Source organism: Mixophyes fleayi, chromosome 3 (genome assembly GCF_038048845.1).
Source record: "Mixophyes fleayi isolate aMixFle1 chromosome 3, aMixFle1.hap1, whole genome shotgun sequence".
NCBI classification, from domain to species: domain Eukaryota; kingdom Metazoa; phylum Chordata; class Amphibia; order Anura; family Limnodynastidae; genus Mixophyes; species Mixophyes fleayi.
In genome coordinates this window covers 23,847,648-23,868,869 of record NC_134404.1, presented here as the reverse complement: position 1 = coordinate 23,868,869, position 21,222 = coordinate 23,847,648, and the positions used below count along the sequence as shown (strand labels likewise).

Sequence of the window (21,222 nt, the reverse complement as noted above, 5' to 3'; positions counted from 1 at the left end):
CAAAGAGAGGTGTGAGTATCATCATCATCATCATCATCATTTATTTATATAGCGCCACTAATTACGCAGCGCTGTACAGAGAACTCATTCACAACAGTCCCTGCCCCATTGGAGCTCACAGTCTAAATTCCCTAATATAGACACACACAGGGAGACAGACAAAGAGGGAGAGACTAGGGTTAATTTTTGATAGCAGCCAATTAACCTACCAGTATGTTGTTGGAGTGTGGGAGGAAACCGGAGCACCCGGAGGAAACCCACGCAAACACAGGGAGAATATACAAACTCCACACAGATAAGGCCATGGTTGGGAATTGAACTCATGACCCCAGTGCTGGGAGGCAGAGGTACTAACCACTACGCCACTGTGCTGCCCAGTATAAAGGAAAGTACTGAAAACAAATAAGCAGTATAGAGATCTGTGACATCACACTAAACAGACTGAGCTATCATCATCATCATCATCATCATCAGTTATTTATATAGCGCCAACATATTCCGTAGCGCTTTACAATTGGGGACAAACGTAATAAACTAATAAACAAACTGGGTAAAACAGACAAAGAGGTGAGAAGGCCCTGCTCGCAAGCTTACAATCTATGGGACAATGGGAGATTGACACATGAGGTTAAGTATACATTTTGCATCTTGGCCCAGCCAGACTGCAAAGGTAGGGTGACTCATAAGCTAAATGATCCTGTCACACAATAATGTTGGTCCGGGGGTAGTTGTCTTGTGTGAAATTGTGTAACAGGCTAAAGGTAGTGAGGTTAAGATGGTGGTTGAGGAATATTATACGCTTGTCTGAATAGGTAGGTTTTCAGAGAACGCTTGAAAGTTTGTAGAACAGAGGAGAGTCTTATTGTGCGAGGGAGAGAGTTCCATAGAGTGGGTGCAGCCCGAAAAAAGTCCTGTAACCGGGAATGGGAGGATGTAATGAGGGTGGATGAGAGACGCAGATCTTTTGCAGAACGGAGTTGCCGAGTTGGGAGATATTTTGAGACAAGAGAGGAGATGTATGTTGGTGCAGCCTTGTTGATGGCCTTGTAGGTTAGTAAAAGTATTTTATATTGGATTCGGTAGAAGACAGGCAGCCAGTGTAGAGACATACAGAGTGATTCAACAGAGGAATAGCTATTTGCAAGAAAAATCAGTCTTGCCGAAGCATGCAAAATAGATTTTAGGGGTTTGAGTCTGTTTTTGGGAAGACCAGTAAGGAGGGAATTGCAATAGTCAATGCGGGAGATGATTAGTGCATGAATTAAGGTTTTAGCAGTGTCTTGTGTGAGATATGTGCGGATTCTGGAAATGTTCTTTAGATGTATGTAACATGATTTAGATATAGAGTCAATGTGGGGAACAAAGGATAGGCGTGAATCAAGGATTACACCTAGGCAGCGAGCTTGTGGGGTGGGATTTATGGTCATGTTATCAACAGAGATAGAAATGTCAGGTATGCTCTTGTTGGCGGGTGGGAATATTATTAACTCTGTTTTAGAAAGATTAAGTTTGAGTTGACGAGAGGACATCCAAGATGAAATGGCAGAAAGACAGTCAGTTACACGGGACAACACAGATGTCGAGATATCAGGAGAGGATAGATAGATTTGGGTATCATCCGCATAGAGATGATACTGAAAGCCAAAGGAACTTATTAGATTTCCAAGAGAAGCGGTATAGATAGAGAACAGCAGAGGACCTAGCACCGAGCCTTGTGGTACTCCAACTGATAGGGGAAGCGGAGCAGATGTGGCTCCAGAGAAATTAACAGTGAAAGAGCGATTAGAGAGGTAAGATGAGAACCAGGATAGAACTGTGTCTTGAAGACCTAGGGATTGCAGCGTTTGTATGAGAAGAGAGTGGTCAACTGTGTCAAATGCAGCCGAGAGATCAAGGAGAATTAGGAGAGAGTAATGGCGTTCAGTCTTAGCAGTGATCAGATCATTAACAACCTTGGTCAGCGCAGTCTCTGTGGAGTGTTGAGAACGAAAGCCTGACTGAAGAGGATCCAACAGGTTGTTTGCGGAAAGAAAGCGTGTGAGGCGAGTGTAGGCAAGTCTCTCTAGAAGCTTGGAGGGGCAAGGGAGCTGAGAGATGGGACGGTAATTTGAGAGAGAGTTTGGGTCGGAGTTTTGTTTTTTTAGAATAGGAGTAATCACTGCATGCTTGTATAGTGATGGAAAGATGCCAGTAGAGAGTGAGAGATTACAGATTTGAGTTAGAGGTGAAATGAGCACAGAAGACAGGGATCTACCAATTTGCGAGGGAATAGGATCAAGAGGACAGGAGGTAGAGTAGGAAGATAAGAAGAGCGTAGAAATTTCCTCTTCATTTGTGGGGTCAAATGAAGAGAGGGTGTCAGAGGGTAGTGGGAAGGAAATGAGCTGATGGCTTGTTGAGGAAGAGGATACCATTTCTAGTCTGATCTTATCAATCTTGTCCTTGAAGTAGGTAGCAAGATCCTGAGCACTGATAGTAGATGGAGGGTTCGGGGTGGGAGGATTGAGAAGATGATTAAATGTATTGAAAAGGCGTTTGGGGTTAGAAGCCTGAGCATAGATAAGAGATTGAAAGTATGTTTGTTTTGCAGTGTCCAGAGCATTTCGATAGGAGTGGTAGACAGAAGTATATGTGAAGAAGTCATTAGAGCTTCGAGATTTACGCCAGTGACGTTCTGCTTTACGGGACAGTTTTTGAAGATTTCGTGTTGCTTTGGTGTGCCACGGTTGACATCGAAGTCGACGTGTAGTATGAAGTGTCGCTGGAGCCACTTGATCAAGGGCCGTTGCTAAGGTTAGGTGAAAATGAGGTACTGCCATCTCAGGGGATGAGAATGTAGAGATAGGGGAGAGAAGGTGTTGGAGAGAGGTGGAAAACTGTTGAAGATTAATAGAATTCAGATTTCTACGAGTATGAGGAGGCTTGGTTGAGTTAGACAGTAGAGAGGTTAGAGCAGTGGGGGTGAGAGTGTAGCTGATAAGGTGATGATCCGAGAGGGGGAAGGGTGTATTAATAAAGTTAGAAACTGAGCATAGTCTAGAGAAAACAAGATCAAGGCAGTGGCCATCCTTATGAGTAGATGATTCAATCCACTGGGAGAGGTCAAGTGAGGATGTTAGAGAGAGTAGTTTGGAAGCAGCTTTGGAAGGTGGGTTATCAATGGGGATGTTGAAGTCACCCATGATGATGGTGGGGATGTCTGAAGATAAGAAGTGAGGGAGCCATGCAGAGAAATCCTCAATAAATTGTTGGTGTGCTCCAGGGGGACGATAGATCACCGCAACACGTAGGGAGAATGGATTAAAAATGCGAATAGCATGTACTTCAAAAGATGTGAACGTGAGTGATGGGACATTTGGTAGAACTGTGTATGTGCACTGTGGGGAGAGAAGTAGTCCAACCCCACCTCCTTGTCTGCCTTCAGGTCTGGAGGTGTGGGTGAGATGGAGGCCACCATGTGAAAGTGCTGCAGGTGAGGCAGTGTCTGATTGCATGAGCCATGTTTCTGTTATTGCCAGAAGGTTGAGGTTTTTTGAGAGGAAGAGATCATGAACGGAGGTAAGTTTGTTACAAACAGATCGTGCATTCCAAAGGGCACATTTAAAGGACTTGGGAAGAGAGGGTAGACAGGTGATGTGTTTGAGGTTTGCTATAGAACGGTAGTGTTCTGATGTATGTGTGTGTGAGGAGTGTGGGGGACCTGGATTAGGTGATATATCACCAGCTAATAGAAGCAGAGTGAGCGAAAGATAGGCAAGGGGATTGTAAGATGTGTGGCCTTTTATTTTCTGGCGACAGGTGGAGGCTGTACTTGTTAGAGATAATAAATAGGACAACAGTTCATGGGTGTTAAATAGAGGTGAGTGGAGTAATGCAGGTGCAATATGAACAAATTTGTGTGTTGGTGGAGGGGTGAAAGATGACACAGTCCTAAAGATCATGCCATGAAATGAGACTAAGAAAAGCAATTTGTGAAACATTGTGAAAAAAGGGGTAAAAGCAAAAAGCAAGGATATTTTAAGAATTACCTCTTAGCAGTATTCCATATAAATAGACAAGTAGTGCAGAAATAGGCTGTGGCAGATGTTGCTTATTGCTGGGAGTTAAAGCAAGTCAAATGTAGTCCAATGTTTGTCTAACTGTGCATTTTCGTCCACTTTGTGAGAAAATCCCACTTAGTGCAGAAATCACACACGTCTAACCCCACATACGTCTCCCCATAGAATGAAACTAAGATGTAGTCAGTCTAATTTAGGAATACACTACAGATGTGCTAATTGGTCAGCTAATCAAAGGGAGCTGAGAACAGTGTGAGAGGAGAGAAAATAGAGAGGTCTGTGAATACACACAAAAGAGACCGTGCAATACAAAAGATCATCAGTTTATTTGACATGAAAAAGTAATTTATGGGCCCCAACCACGTGCAGCACTTCTACAAAATTCCTGTGCACAGTTCAACCCAGGACTGAGTGTAAAATATGGTAACGTTACCAGGGATAATATGGGTGCACCAAATGTTTTAGATGATGTTAATGTTATGTGATTTACCTGAAAATTGATTTTTTTGTTATTATATGTTAAATGCTATTGTGCTCTATGTTGATCAAATTAATATTTTGTTATTACCATTGAGTTGAAGGGGTCAGTGGCGCGGTGGCGCGGTTGCTTACCAAAATTATCTTTACCGCATTATTAATAAACCCAAGTTATTTGACCAATCCTTGTCCCTTTCATTGAAGTATTTATCTCCTGACCACCGGATGTCCGAATAAAAAAGAACCTGACTCGTGTCTGGAGGACAAGGTAGGGGAAGGAAATCCCATCAGTACTCGACCACCACACTTGACTATTTTTCCTCTGTGTGAATAGCCTACTTTCCTAAGGACTGTTCTAAAAAGTGGAGGTGTTGCCCATAGCAACCAATCAGATTCCAGCTTTCATATTCCTCAATGTATTAGATAAATGATAGCTAGAATCTGAATGGTTGCTATGGGCAACACCTCCACTTTTCCTTATTTAGAAGTTTTAGTAAATCTACCCCTTGGTTTTTAATGAGCAACAATGATCCATTATTCTATAAAAATCGAAACAATGTATAATAATATAACTATCCACAAGAGTGGTAATTTATTAATGTAGCAACAATTCAACAGATATCTCAATATTTACAACTACATATCACAATATGCAGTTTTACGCTGTTTATAATGCTGAGGAACAAATATTTTTCCTGTTATTCAAACACGTGTCCACTGCCGACTGCTGTGTACATACAGCTCTCCTGTTGGGACAGTAACAATAGCCGACCTTATATGGACGTACAAGGCACAGAAACTGCTGTAGCTGGCTATTTAGCTGCTCAGAACGTTACATGAATTGCACGTCTGTTATGTTGAGTGACAGGATGTGTGTGACGTACAACTGCACAGATGTATCATTTATGGAATGGGGGCTCTCACATTCCTGGAGAGAACAAATGCTGCTAGAATGAACCTTTCCCTTGTAAAGCCTCCCGAAAGAGAAATTATACAAATAAGAGCAGGAACAGGTTGCATATATATATATATATATATTTAATTATATATTTCTGACATGTCTTGAACAAAAGAAGATAGTCAGTCCATCACAGCAGGATGCACTCTACATCTATGATTCAATATATAGCATATGTTATGTCTTTAACATTGCTCCTATTGCCGTTATTATTGCTGAAAGTATGGTCATTATTGGGGCGTGAATCAGCTGCAGTCACAGTGGAGACAGCCATTTTGTAGGTTTAAGTAATATTTAATTCATTCCATACCAGTGACATCAGTGAGACACAAAATTAGGGGTGTGCACCGGCCACTTTTCGTGTTTTGGGTTCTGATTAGCTTCAGGTTTTGGGTTCTGATTGGTTTTGCCAAAACACCCCACTCAAGGTTTTGGTTCTGATTTAGGGTTTTGGGTTCTGATTTTTTTTTTTAAAAAGCATAAAAAGTGCTATAATCCCTATTTTTGGTTTTTTTTTTCACTCCTACACTATTATTAACCTCAATAACATTCATTTCCACTCATTTCCAGTCTATTCTGAACACCTCACACCTCACAATATTGTTTTTAGGCCAAAAGGTTGCACCGAGGTAGCTGGATGTCTAAGCTAAGCGACACAAACACGTGGCCCATCTAGGAGAGGCACTGCAGTGGCAGACAGGATGGCAGTTTCAAAAGCTAGGCCCCAAGGAGCACATAATGCCAAAAAAAGAGGTGCAATTTTTTTTGACTGCAGGAACAGTGAACGTAGTTGAATATTGCAGTACTAATTTTTTTGACTGCAGGAACAGTGAACGTAGTTAAATATTGCAGTACTCATTTTTTTTGACTGCAGGAACAGTGAACGTAGTTAAATATTGCAGTACTCATTTTTTTTGACTGCAGGAACAGTGAACGTAGTTAAATATTGCAGTACTCATTTTTTTTGACTGCAGGAACAGTGAACGTAGTTAAATATTGCAGTACTCATTTTTTTTGACTGCAGGAACAGTGAACGTAGTTAAATATTGCAGTACTAATTTTTTTTGACTGCAGGAACAGTGAACGTAGTTAAATATTGCAGTACTAATTTTTTTGACTGCAGGAACAGTGAACGTAGTTAAATATTGCAGTACTCATTTTTTTTGACTGCAGGAACAGTGAACGTAGTTAAATATTGCAGTACTAATTTTTTTTGACTGCAGGAACAGTGAACGTAGTTAAATATTGCAGTACTAATTTTTTTGGACTGCAGGAACAGTGAACGTAATTAAATATTGCAGTACTAATTTTTCTGGGCTGCAGGAACAGTGAACGTAGTTAGATTGCAGTACTAATTTTTTTAGACTACAGGAACAGTGAAAGTTGATATATACTACAGCACCACTGGACTCAGCAGGACAGAGCACAGGACAAAGTACCACTGGACTCAGCAGGACAGAGCACATGACAAAGCACCACTGGACTCAGCAGGACAGAGCACAGGACAAAGCACCACTGGACTCAGCAGGACAGAGCACAGGACAAAGCACCACTGGAATCAGCAGGACACAGCACCACTGCACTAGCCAGGACAGAGGACACCACTAAGAAACCACAACCTCCCGCTTCCCTGATCAATGCCCGAGTGAAGATGGCGGCGGCAAGCGGGGAATTTAAAGGATCCGAGTATCGCGAGATCCGACAGCGGGATTATGAGTCATAGCCTCGTTTTCAGTTTTGAAAAGCGCCGGAAATACCTGAACAGTGCTCGGATCCGGCTCGGATCCGCACTGTTCGGGACTGCTCGGATAGCGGAGATCCGAGCCCACTCATCCCTGCACAAAATGGCTGAAGCAGGATCCTGTGACATCTGTGAGATACAAAATGGCTGAAGCAGGATCCTGTGACATCTGTGAGACACAAAATGGCTGAAGCAGGAACCAGTGACATTAGTGCATACTTGCCAACTTTTTACTCGTTCCCTCTGGGAGATCCCAGAGGGCAGGTGAAGAGTAAAGATAGAGGGGACAGGACGCGTTCAATCCACCCCATGATGCAATTACACAATTATTTTGCCATGAGGGGTGGGGCTAAATGATGCTATCCACCGCAAATCGCATCACGGAGAGTCCCATCCTGCTCATTTAACTAGGAAGTGCTCTCCCTGGAGTCCAGGAGACCTAACCAGAAATCGTGAGTCTTCGGAACATTCAGGGAGAGAGGCAAGTATGCATTAGTGTGACACAAAATGGCTGAAGCAGGAACCAGTGACATAAGTGAGGCACAAAACGGCTGAAGCAAGAATGAGTGACATCAGTAAGAAACAAAATGGCTGATGCAGGAAGTAGTGACATCAATGTGACACAAAATGACTAAAGCAGGAACCAGTGGAGAAACCATGGGGAGAACATACAAACTGCATCCAGAAAAGGCCTTAGTCAGGAATTGAACTCATGACCCCTGTGCTGTGAGGCAGAAATGCTAACCACTGAGTCACCGTGTTGCCACCATTTCTGCTTCTTACGAGAAAAGTTACCAGATCTCCATGTGACAGCCAGTCAGTCACGGAGATCTTCTGAGGTCACCTGATGGCAGAGGAAGAGGTGTACGTTGTACCTGGTAAAAAGATTAGAATTCCAAATGTTTATGTTCACTACACCATATTTCATGTGACTGTGGTTGCTATGGTGAGCAAATTGACAGTAAGAGAACTGTAAGTTGTTAATAGAAGCTTCAATCACACCTCAAGGAAATCCAAAATTGTGTGTCTTCCTACAGGTAACCAGAATGACTTAAGCCAGGACACAATAGTTGGGCCTACTAGTTTTTACCAAATTTGGCATCCTGGGATTTTTTTTTACTTTCCTGTTATAATGGTTTAACCTAAGGGTGTTCAACTGATATATTGCAGGCTGACTGTGGCTCTTAAAGAGCTTTTGTGGCCCCAATCTTCTATAGGAACCTCTACTGTGTGTGAGCAACATATATTCTAATTCTCCTGCACAGAGGTGGTCCCATATCACTTACTACAGCTTCACGAGTTCACCAGTTGATGCACAATCCAGATACTATCTCCCATTCACCACTGAGTGCTGTGTGGTCCTATTACTATACAGTCTGTGGGGGAAGTCTTGTCAACAAATACTGTAGTAGGTGACATTCTCTATCCACCATAAAAGCTGCAGACATGCTTTTTTATATTCACAGAAAAAGAGTGTACTATTTTTGCAGGAGCATCCGAAACAGGATGTCTGGTCCGCTTTTGCACTTCCACGGGTGAGCCTTAGGGCTAGATTTACTAAACGGCGGGATTGAAAAAGTGGAGATGTTGCTTATAGCAATCAATCAGATTCTAGCTGTCATTCTGTAGAATGCACTAAATAAATCATAGCTAGAATCTGATTGGTTGCTATAGGCAACACCTCCACTTTTTCAAACCCGCCATTTAGTAAATATACCCCTTATTGTCTGAATAAGTGATTTCACTCATTATCACTAGTGATGACAAAGAACTACTTTTACTCTCTTATGTGATCTGCTACAGATTCCCTGGAGTCCAGATGAAGCCACGGTTATCCCAAATGAGTTAATCGTAGCTAGTGCAACATTTATCTAATGATAACAAGCGCTGTAGAAACCGCAGCTTCGCCAATGGGTCCTATGTAAATCGGATTTACATAACCGTGACTCCAGAATCTCTTCCCTAAAGTAGCTTTAGAGGACTGTGTTCAGACAATGTCATTATGCTTTAGTTATAATAAAGTTTTTATACTGATTCTCAATCCATTTGGACCCTATTATAAAGAGAGTGTCATCACTCCGGAAAGATACATTGTAGTGGCAATAAGACTCACACTCCATTTAACCCTTTCACGCCCAGCCCCAACTCACTACGGACGCCTCTGCCTGCCTGAAACAGCTAAGGCGATGTTTGGACACGGTCCAACATAACTAAAACGAACTGAGAACATCCCACAGTTCCTTCGCTCCTTTCTTTCTTCTCTACTCTATTTTTAGTGTCAGTGCCCCTGTGCGAGGAAGAGCGTAGGCGTTATTTATAGCAATCACGTTTTTTTTTCACAATGTGAGGTAAGTGTTTATTGGTCTGACACATGTCTGTGTGCTGTCGTGGGCTGATAGTGAGTCAATGGGCTAATTATTAGATTTCCCTTATAGGCAGCTATAGGACACCCACCCTGGTTCTGTTGCCATTGTACCTTGCAGATCTGAAAGAGCCCAAATTCTGTCCTATTAAGATTACTTTTCACCTGTCACGCACATGACAGGTGAAACTCAAATCCTTATTCTTTTTACATTTTAAAAAATGAATCCATTAATGGACCGCTGCGGTGCAATATATCCTGCTTAGTGCTAATCACACATACATATGCAGTGATCATGTGAAATTAAAATAAACATGATCACAGCAGGTGGTATTTTTTTTCCTATGCATGCCTGACTTCCTGTCTCTAAGAGGTAGATTTATCAAACATTCTAAAAAGGAAAAATTGAGTGTGTTGGAAACAGCAACCAATCAGATTCTAGCTATCATTTATCTGGTACATTCTAGAAAATGATAGCTATAGTCTGATTGGTTGTTAAAGGCAACACCTCCACTTCTCCTCTTTAGAAAGTTTGATAGATCTACCTCTAAGTCTATTAAAAAAATGGCATTGATATTTTTATGGGTAAAATAAACTTTCATGTTTATATTTAAAGACAGGGCAGTATTTATTTAGGAAAACTGAAGGGTGGTGCGACACCTTGTATTATCAGATAATTCCTTTATTTTACTATTTAGTTTCTGTTAGTTGGGCTATACTTTTTGCCTCATAAAGAACTGTGATATAATTGGGCTGGCAATGCAGCTTTTGCTTCCTGTGAACTTGTGGAAAGGAGAACTATCTCGTAAACTAACCTGATCCTCCCTTCTAGATTGTATCCTCTAACGAGCAGGGTCCTCTTTACTCATGCTGTCTTGCCTTCACTATCCTATCCACTCCGCTCCCACGTCTATCATCTTCTACCTGATGTCCTTGTCACAACTTCAGCGCCTCTGGCCCTTTCTCCTCTGCCCTTGCACTTGGACATTGGTCTGCTTCATGCTAACAAGCTTCCCTTCTCTGTTATCCTCCCCCATGTACTACCATACTTTGTATCTCTTATATGCTTGGACTATGTTTACTATCTATGTTCTTTGTGTTACTTGATCTCGCTTGCTCTCCCCCATTGTATGGTGCTGTAGACCTTTGGTGATACTGAAAACTATCATTCATTGTACTTATGTTAAAAACAGTTATACACCTGTAATAAACGCCAGTAAGTATAACACCTTGCGGCACAACATCTGGTCATGCTAAGTAAGAGTGTGAAGGCACCTCACAACAGGACACCCGGTTGTCCTTGGGTAGAAAAAAAGTGAGTCTCCTGGCACTGAACCTGTGTCAAGCTGCCATGATGGAGAGATCCTTGCAGGAGGCAGCTGGGGATTCCCGGAGAGACCTATAAAGAAGATGAGTACATTGGTGGTGAAGGAGAAGTGGAGATTCAGGCCTAAGGAAACCAGGTTCTGGGGACCGGGGGATGCTGATTCATTGAGGTACAGCCACATCAGAGCCGTATTGTGTATTGACTGCATGCACTACTAGATTCCTATTGGCCCTCTCTTTTACATACCCCTGGGCTGCACACACAGAGCCAAGTTTGTCGAAGCGGCACGTGCATTCTGGGTGGGGGCCCCTAGGAAGCAGCCACACCGGGGGCCCAGAAACCCTCTCTGAACCTCTTGGCGAGTACAACCTTTTAAAAGCCCCCTTCATCCACACATTTTATTAAAAGAACAACCAGGTCCCACACCACCACTAGGTGGAGCTAGGCCATCTTTATTTTCACTGCGGCGCCCCCCACACTATGCGCCGGCCACCAACATCGAGGGGAAGCACCTGGGGCTTTCTTACTCGTGCTGCTAATCTATGGAGAAAATGGGTTGGGAGTGCGGTGCTGGGCTTTGATGTCGGCCCGCTTCGAAGCCTGAAAGTATGTATTGAGATGGGGGTGGGCAGAGTCCTAACTGGAACTAATATGAATAAGGTAATATTCTCTGCACAGTGTTGTATATAAAATAAGTAAACAACAACAGTAATAATAATATTAATGATAATAGGAATAATAATAATAATAATAATAATAATAATAATAATAAAAATAATAATAATAATAATGATAATAGGAATACTACTACTACTACTACTACTACTAATAATAATAATAATAATAATAATAATAATAATAATGATAATAGGAATAATAATAATAATAATAATAATAATAATAATAGGAAGAATAATAATAATAAATAAATAAATATTCATATATAGTTACCATTGAACTCAATATCTAAGACATGTTAATTTTTCAGCATTGTTGAACTTATTAAAATATAATTATGCTATATATGATGTATCAGCATATTTATTTATGACGTTTTTACTTACAGAACCCACGTATGTTTTTAAAAACAGCTGTTTGTTGTAGAAGATGAATTAAACCTGAATGTTCTTATTTTTTTTCTTAAATGTCATTAGATTCCTTTTTTTATGCCTAATCCTTTGACCGAACAATTTAGCTGCACCTTGTTTTTGTTTTCCGCAAGTTGTAAGACAAGCAGAAATATTATTTACTTTTTTAATTTAAACTCTCTTCCCGCGCACCCTTTTCTTTTTTCTATAAATGGCAAAAGCTGAGTTGCACCTCTCCGTCTGAAAAAGGCGAGCAGTGAGGGATGTTCGGTCACACAGCGAGACAGCTGAGGAGGTGTCATTTTTCAGCTCTCGCTGGCTTGTCAAGGCCGTGATTGAGATGGACAGGAGGCACGAGAACGGACTAGGACTCTAAGCGACACAGACAGGTGTGAGGCCAGGCTTGGGGGGGCCAGAAAGTAATACAAAAGGGGGGATGCAGGGCCTTACAGGGGCATAACGCAGGACAGCAGGTCAGAGGAAGCAAGCAGGAGGGCTAGTGACTTGACTAGACACTGTCCCATTCTGGAACCTGATTCAGTAGCAAGAGCCAGAAAAAGACCCTATAGCACTTATTTTATCGGCTGAAAATCTAAACTAAGACTGTCAAAGTTTTTTTTTTATTTTTTATTTAATTTTTTTTTAGTTTTGTTTTTATTTGTTTTATTTTTTTTGTTGTTTTCGCCCTCTACAGATTTTAATTTGCAGGTATTGTTTTAATACACTCAAAGTCTTATCTGCCAGGAAAGCTTGTGTATTTGCTAGGGAAGAGATTTGCTATAGCCTCAGAATAGAATAGAAAAGGATAGATGGCCATCCTTTAGGCATCAGTCACTCAAGTTTGAGTGACACCCAGAATACGTGCCAAGCAGAGCCTGGGAAGCAGAGGCAGAATTTTGGACTGTCGTTATACAGGTAATTATGTGCGTAAGATATGTTTTACCTCTATCCTGTAATTTACAGACTAATATTTGCCATTTTTTCATGTTGTTTGGGAGATATTTTCAGCATATTGCATTACTATATAGTATCACTGCACAATAACTGAAGTTTATTTTTCATATGCAAAGTGGGAATATGCTGGGAGCTGTCAGTCGCATCAGTCACGTCTTGAGTATTATATATTTCGTTCAATGGGAATCTCAGTAATTGGGCAGGGAAGTGCTGTTGATTAGCATAATGTGTCTTATTTCTAGGTGAAACTGCATTGCCGCTTTTGGATCATGTCGCAAAAATATACAGAACAGATTATCTGTAAAAAAAAAAACAACACACAGTGTATAAAAACAGCTACAAAGTATCTGGAGTTTTTTAACTTTGATATTATGTAGCTGAATACCAAATAATGTACAAATATACACTGTAACATCTTCTGTTTAATATTTTGTCAGTATTTAAAATACTTACTTTTTATTCCATATCTAACAATATATATATATATATCTATATCCCACTACAATCATCAGTGTAGCAGCTTGATGTATTCATACCATTTTAACTATTGATTGTATGTAACAACCTGTGTACTAATGCACTGTAGCACACAGCAAGCAATCAGATTATAGCTGCCACTTTTCTTGCGCAGGCTACAAACTGAAAGCTGCCATCTGAATAATTAAAAGGAGCCATCTCACCTCTCTGCGCATTGCTCTGTTATTAAATTAAACCTATTGCCCTTCATTTTTTTTTTACATTTTGATCTTTAATTAGATGCTTTAATATAGCCAAAAAACATTCTAACCACAAATATCTATTATGTTTTTACAAGACTTGTCTCCCACTGTACCTCTCACATTAAAAAATATTTGATTTCAATAACTGCAAATTATTGCACTGTATAGAAACTCTTCCTATAAACCATATTTGTTTGCAATTCGTTTATAGAAGCAGCACTGCCAAGTGCTTTATGTGTTAATGCCGTGCTTCAGGATTAATGTGTTGTCAGTTTGCAGGTTGGTCCTAGCTATAACCTTAATGTCATGTCTGGACATGTGGTCGTGTCACATGACAGCTAAATGGCTAAGTCTTGCTCAAAAGAGAACAATCTTCTCAGTTCTTATCCTGTCCTATAGAGTTTGCAAGAAGGCTCTCACTGCAAACAAACAGCCTAGTGCTCTTGCACCAATGTCCAATCTCTAGAACAGCACTTACCAAGCTTATCGTGATCCACCTGCCCTGTAAATAGAGATAATTCATCCTTATGCTTTACTCTGAGATTGTAGCCTGATCCATTTTATTCAGGGGCTGTTTGTCTGCTCCCGTAGTTATCATTGACTTTCTGAGTTAGTTAACCTGGGCTCAGTTACTTAATTTATCTAATAGGCTTATTTTACAACTATCTCAGCCCAGATTAAATTAGATAGGAAGTCAGCGAACTGACATATTCTCTAACGCCTTTAGAAAATAAGTCAAGTTGATGTCTAGGTATGAACTTGTGTCCATTAACCAGATCGTATCAACTGGTTTATTAATCCAATGGCTCATCCGCTTTTTTAATAGCACGCCCAAATTAGCACATCAGTGGGTTCCACCACCGCTCTTGGACCTTCTTCTCTTACTTCTTTCCCGCACTTCTGATGCTGGAGCAATACATCCATGAGTAGCATGTTATGGACAGTTGCTTTTTAACATTACATGTGTTTGGAATGGCCACGGCTCCTGTCCAATCAGAAGCGGCGTGACTCACACGCCTCCAGCCCAGGCAGGTTTAAGGTTCCCACCCAGACGTCTCTGCCGCAGTGAGCCAACTTATTTGCAAAGAAATAAGAGTAGGCCCTGGGGTGCCCGCCCCCCCCCCCCCCGTCCCACTGAAGCATTAATTCAGTGATGACACTATCGAAAGGGAAGAGGACAACCGCATTAACACACCTCTGCTCAACAGAGGAGATCTGGAAAACATGCTTTGTGGATCCTGGGGGAGATAAAGAAAATCTCTGTTAGAGCATGCTTTCCAATGGAATCACTGACCTCAATCAGTTCATGTTGTCATAAAATAAGTGGGAAAACAGTAGCAGAACATTATCACATGACTAAATGGTAATAACAATACATTTAATGCAAAGGTCAAATCACCTTCCTGCTCTCCTGTGTGTACAAGTCCTATTGCTTCAAGTTAATATATCGTCATTTATTTATTTATTTATTTATTTGTATACAGCCACTAATTCCGCTGCATTGTGCTTATACAGCCTATTTTTTAACACTTACATGTTATATTGTGTGTCCTTTTATCATACCGGGTTATGTTTGACAGTGAGAAGTGGGCCAGGCACACGGCCAACAGCGTCTGGAAGGGTTCATTGGGGGGGATTTCAGACAAAGGCGTCCTTTTTCTCACTCGAGATAACATACTTCTTTATATGCCCATATGGTTATTACACGGCTATGGAATGTAAGGAAGTGTGTGGTTTCAATGAGATCTGCTGCCGTTTGGATTAACCCTTCCAGCTATTCAACATATAACTCAATGTGTGCCGCTACTTTGCCAGTAACCGGTTTGCGATACTCACCCTGCATTTGTCTAGCAACGATGGAACGATTGCTTTGGCAAGGTCATTTATTTTCGAAACAGGTGACAGTGAAGACCAGGTGAAACTATAAGGAGGCATTTAAGTGTCATTGTTTGTGAGAGAGTTGTTGTACAAAATTCAAATACATCCAGCAGTTACCAAACTACATTTCCCATAATGCTCCGACTGCCTCTAAAGCATGTGAAATTGTTATATAAAAATTACCTTGGCACTGCGCACATGAGTTTTCAATAAATTTGACCTTTGGAAACAGTATGTATATTATTAATACTATGGAGCAGTGAATTTAATTGGGTATTTAAGCACTGAAGGATCACTTAGTGATCTGCAATATATGGCTTTTCAATTATTCAGTTATGTAGGTTATAAAAAACCTTGCTGAAAGCCACTGACATAAGACTTATGTCCTGAACTGCAATCTTTGGTTCTGACAGTCACTACGGTATTGAAGATGACATTTTGTGCCATAAATAACCCACAGGCTAGTCGGACACGTCTCTGTTTTTGGCAATGTGGAGATATACATATAAAATGTCCTAATGATTATTTGACTGTGAGTGGTGTACACTGATCTCAGCGTGCGTGATGTAGGAAATAGCTGGTGTGTCAGTGTGTACGTATTTAAAGGTCGGGCTCCCAGCTGTCCTCCATGTCTGTAGAGCTATAATACCCAAACATGATCTCCTTAGTCCTACTTGGAATGTGTGGCCTGAGTGCTCTCCTGGGCTTTCATTAATGGTTCACTTGCGAAGGTCACTTGACATTGTGCAATATCTCTAGGCTAGTGGACCTGTCAATCAGAAGCTTTGCTTGCTACTGATTGACAGGTGCGTACTTCCCACTGATATCTCCTATACACGACACTAGTGGGATCTGCTAGGGATTGGGGAAGCTGCCTGTCGGGGAAATTGGGAATGTTATGTGTCATCTACACCACATGTGTTCTAAATCTGTCCACTTCGCACCAATGTCAGCTACTCTTTCCTATCCTACAGAATCAAACCCTGTTTAATTAAATCCGCATAGGTCGCTTTTGAGTTCTAGCTTTGGACAGCTTGTTGTGTTAAAGGAAATCTATGTTGGTTTGTTACTATACTTCTAATCTTTACTATTTGTTGGTTTGCTTAGTACAGTCTGTAAGGGTTGCTGTGACTAGTGGTGTTTAAGAATAGGTCTAGTCAATGACTAAGGCTTCTATTTATCAAAGGGTGAATCCCCCATTACTGGTGGGGAGCGATAGGTCTTTTTTTCTCTTCACCCTATACATCTAAGGGGTTGAGTATCAATGCTAAAATAAAATAATGGTAAAACGCGTTGATAAGTATGTCTTCAGTGCCAAAACATAGGGAGATTAAATTTAGAACATATCTTGCTGAATTTTTTTGTTAATCAAAGCCCCCTCCCCCAACTGGTAAAGCCACCAGTTTCCCACTCCTGGTACTCTGTAATCCTTTAGATATTTACCCCCATGATCACCCTGTATCCACTCTCTTCCAGGCCATGGTACTTGGAGTATTTTGTTTTGGAGAGGATCACGTTGACCTCGTTCGGAAGTTAAATTCTCCAAGTGTCAGCATGGAAAATAGTGGAAGAGGAGTTCCTGTGGAGGTGGGCATCCTTTAAAAAATAGGGGTTGTAAGGATGGAACCCCCAAAATTTTACCAGTCGCTGGGGAGTGTGGCTTTGTTTAAAAAAAAATAATAATATCCTTTCATCAAGACCTGATGTTTTGATTCAGCCCAGGTTCCATGAATACCGTTGGCTGGAAAAATGATGGAAGGTTTGAAAATAACTCCTATGTTTTTCCAAAATATTAAGCGGTATATTTAATAAACTGCTGATTTGAAAAAGTGGAGATGTTGCCTATAGCAACCAATCAGATTCTAGCTATCATTTATTTAGTACATTCTACTAAACCCGCAGTTTAGTAAATATATCCCTAAGTATTGTATTCATGCCAACCAGGGGTGTAACAAAAGGGGAGTGACTGTTAGGTACACCTCCACCCTGGTCCGCAACCTAAATTATGCTATTAGGCCTGCCAATGCACTGTTCCGCCCCTGTTGACAGCCATTGTGGACTGAATCATTCTGATTAAAATCCATACATTATAAGGATACATATTTTATTCAACAGAAACATAATAATTAAAAATAAGAAAAGTCCAGTGAAATCTCAGTAGTACATGATCCCCTAACTAGCACCAGATCTGATGCTAGTCTCTCATGGCCTGAGATAGGATGTCCGTCTTCTGCATAGTCCTGTGACCTCATTGGTCACAGGATGAGACATACCGCGGGCTCCCATTACTTCTCACTTAGCACTTTACAGGCTGATGGTTTGTACATTGTGCAGACATACGATGATTACATCTGTAGCCTCACTCTCCTCAGAAAGTTTGTTTCCCCATAATATCTTTATTTATTAGAATGAATGGTAGGTGGAACATATCAATATTTCATCATACACCAGAGGCAAACTCAGGATTCTGTGGATATCGGGGTTCCAAATGTAAACGTTCTACAATATTTTTATGGGGACTTTTTTTCAACTATCACATGACATTTTTTGAGATATGCCAAGCACACAAATAATATGAATAATGAGTCCTACCCTGGTTTAGTCTGTGAACTAATTTGTACAGTACAATAAAAGATGTTTGAATTGCACTTTCATTTTTGCAACACCTCCCCCCAAACACTCTAGTGGATCAACATTAGGCAATGGGAGTACCCATGTTTATGCACAATGAAATGTTGCTCAAAACTAAACATAATGTTCTTGCATAATGTACCTTTAGCCAGTTGCTGTATACATACCTCTCAACTGTCCCAATTTGGGTGGGACAGTCCAAATTTAAGGGGGCTGTCCTGCGCCCCCCCCCCCCACCCCTGCGATGGTGAATAGGTGCCGATCGAGACCCTCTCTAGCGATGGGTTACACCCCTAGCATAAAACAGTCACACTCTTCTCGGAGGGGGCGTGGTTATGCCGCAATTAAGGATTTCGACTTTTCGAGAGGTATGTGTATAACAGGGGCTGGATGGCAAAATTAGTCTGGAGGGCAAGACTTGGCTCAGCAACCTATTAGGAATATTTTAAAGGGAAAAAAATTTGGGTAGCCCAGTGACCCAGCTCAAAGTTGTCCACTATGGGACTGACCCGGAGGGCTTATTCCCCCCTGTCCCCCAGCCCTCAGCCCCTTGTGTATAACACTCATCTGTTTTGCCTTATACATGTGAACTTTGAATATCATTTTGTATACTGAATTAACTGTCTCGCCTTGTCTTCCAGGTTCAGTAACATGCACGGACAGAGGACTTTAAAGAAGAAGTTGGGAAGTTATTGGGTGTGGTCTGCAGACTGCTATGGCTGGTCAAACGGAACCAAGTCCGAATTCCCTGGAGGTTTGGTCCCCTTCAACCAGCTATGGCAGTGCTGAACACTCCCGCCTCTGACCAAGGTGCCGCTACAGGACGAGACAGGATGTCCGAACGTGATTTGTGTTTGTCCTTTTATATGCATGCAACTTTATTTACAAATCCACTGAGATAGTTAAGTAGCTAAACATGGAATATATAAGTCATTAGCTAATAAAGAAGATTTTTTAAAATACAATAAAAATCAGGTTGAAATGTTAAAATGGGGACTGCAGTGCCCCAAACTCAGCTGAGATTGAACTGACAACTACAGACTTGTATGCTTAACAAGTAATTGTCCTTGGAAGCTTTATTAAATGTTGGTATTGAACTCCTCTTCTACATTATGCCGTATGGTCTATAGCAGAACCACCTTCTGTAAGTATGACTTATACGCTTTACGCCTATGCAAAATATCACCATGAAACTGATGACATATCTGTTCAAGTATAATATAACGATCTTATTTAATTTCCATTTATGATTCCTGTGTTTTATATATGTTTTGGAATAAATGATGACGTGTTTTTAATACTGTGCAATAAATAAATTTAATATTATGTATGTTTCCATATTGGTGACTGCAAGGTATGCAGGATTGTTATGTATCATATTGCAAGGGGTTCAAATTACAGCGAAGCCACCTGTGATTGTGTGTTGGAGTATGTAATGTTATATAATATAAATTATAGTTGTTTACTCTCCTGAATTAGGGGGAGACTCCCGAGAGAACAGGTAATTCTCCAGCCAGGAAACGTACCTGTCTGCAAGGTGGGGGGGGATATCCTGTAATGACGCCCTGCCCACCTCTGTGAACACAAGTCAACAGGGCATGATAACAAAATTAGCATTATCATACATGTTACATCAGCTCTTCCTTTCATACCTGCCCTCCACAGGTGAGGGGCAGCCAGGTATTTTGTAAATATACCACCATACCTTACAACTGTCCTGATTTCAGGAGGATAGACCCAATTTTAGGGCTCTGATTGTCCCGTAGGTGGGAATATTTGGAGAAGGAAGGTATGAAATGGACAGCACTCACGGGGGCTGTCACACCACCCCTATCGCGATGTGGCCACACCCCAAGTGTGCCATGACCATGCCCCCTTCTCCTGCTGGTGGGGACAGACATGTTGGGATTTGTGGCGCCAACTAAGTTTTGCCTTCCCAAGATATTTCGCCTCTGTAAGCCATACGGCAGTGGATCTCAAACTTTTTCAGTTCGAGGCACCCTTAGGGTCTCCATAATATTTTCAAGGCACCCCTAACCCAAAATAATTACCAAGTAGCTCCCCGCCTTGCTCACCACTGGCCCTGGCTGAGGCACCCCTGTGAGATTGCAGAGGCACCCCAGGGAGCCTAGGCGCACAGTTTGGGATCCACTGCTGTAGGGTATACAGATATCCAGACGTCTGCTTGGCATATAAGTGGGTAAGTGGGACATTAACATAACCGGTTCCAGGATGTTTGGAACCTTTAGCCATAATTTACTACAGGACAGATAGAACTGTATTTGTAATTATAAAATTAATCGCTGGCTGCAAACAGAAGAGGAAGCATTAGAGCGAATGCCCATCTACAGATGTTTTTTGTTTTTTTTAAGTTGAGCTTCTGCATAAAGAACATAGAATATTTTAATGTAATAACATTTTGTAATATAATATTATTAAAATTCCAGTCTTGCCTCCTCTTATGGGACAATAACCGCACTACTTGAGCTGAGAAGAAAAAGACAGTTGTCATAAGGTTAACAATGATTTATTGCCATGAACATTGGAGGATTCAAATCCTGTGGGATTTAGAAGGTTTGATCTCACATAATTGTTGAACATTCCGTACGGAACACTGTGGAATTTACATTGTTATTTGCGCACCGCAGGGACCTGTCCACTAATGTTTTAAAGAAAAAATGTTTTTTGTTTTTTTTAGATCCCTGTACTCTGTACCCTCCTTTCCTAATAACAGTACTGTGGGGCGGATCTCTGCCCCTGAACCTCTGCCGTTCACTCTGTTTAGCAGGGTCCCTGCAGCAACTGACGGTGCCAAAGGTGATCTATGTGAGGGACCCTCACCAAATTACTATTAATAGGAAGAAAGGGTTATTAATTATTTAAAGTGAGAAATCCTTTTAATAAATGTAGTATTTCTGACCCATGTGGTACAAGAACTTTGCAAGAAACTGCAATAGTATCTCCCGAAACTGAAATATATATCAAGCCCCTCAGTAATAAGGTGACTGACGTGATGTCCGTCTTGTAAT

The 21,222-nt window shown here is 41.1% G+C and overlaps 1 long non-coding RNA gene across 1 annotated transcript; it reads left to right on the top strand.

Moving 5' to 3' along the window:
- Positions 1-12,475: 12,475 nt before the first annotated feature.
- Positions 12,476-19,519, top strand: LOC142143402 (uncharacterized). Its single transcript, XR_012689520.1, has 2 exons — positions 12,476-12,926; positions 18,835-19,519. It is a non-coding gene; the product is annotated as an uncharacterized LOC142143402 (long non-coding RNA).
- The last annotated feature ends 1,703 nt before the right edge of the window (positions 19,520-21,222 follow it).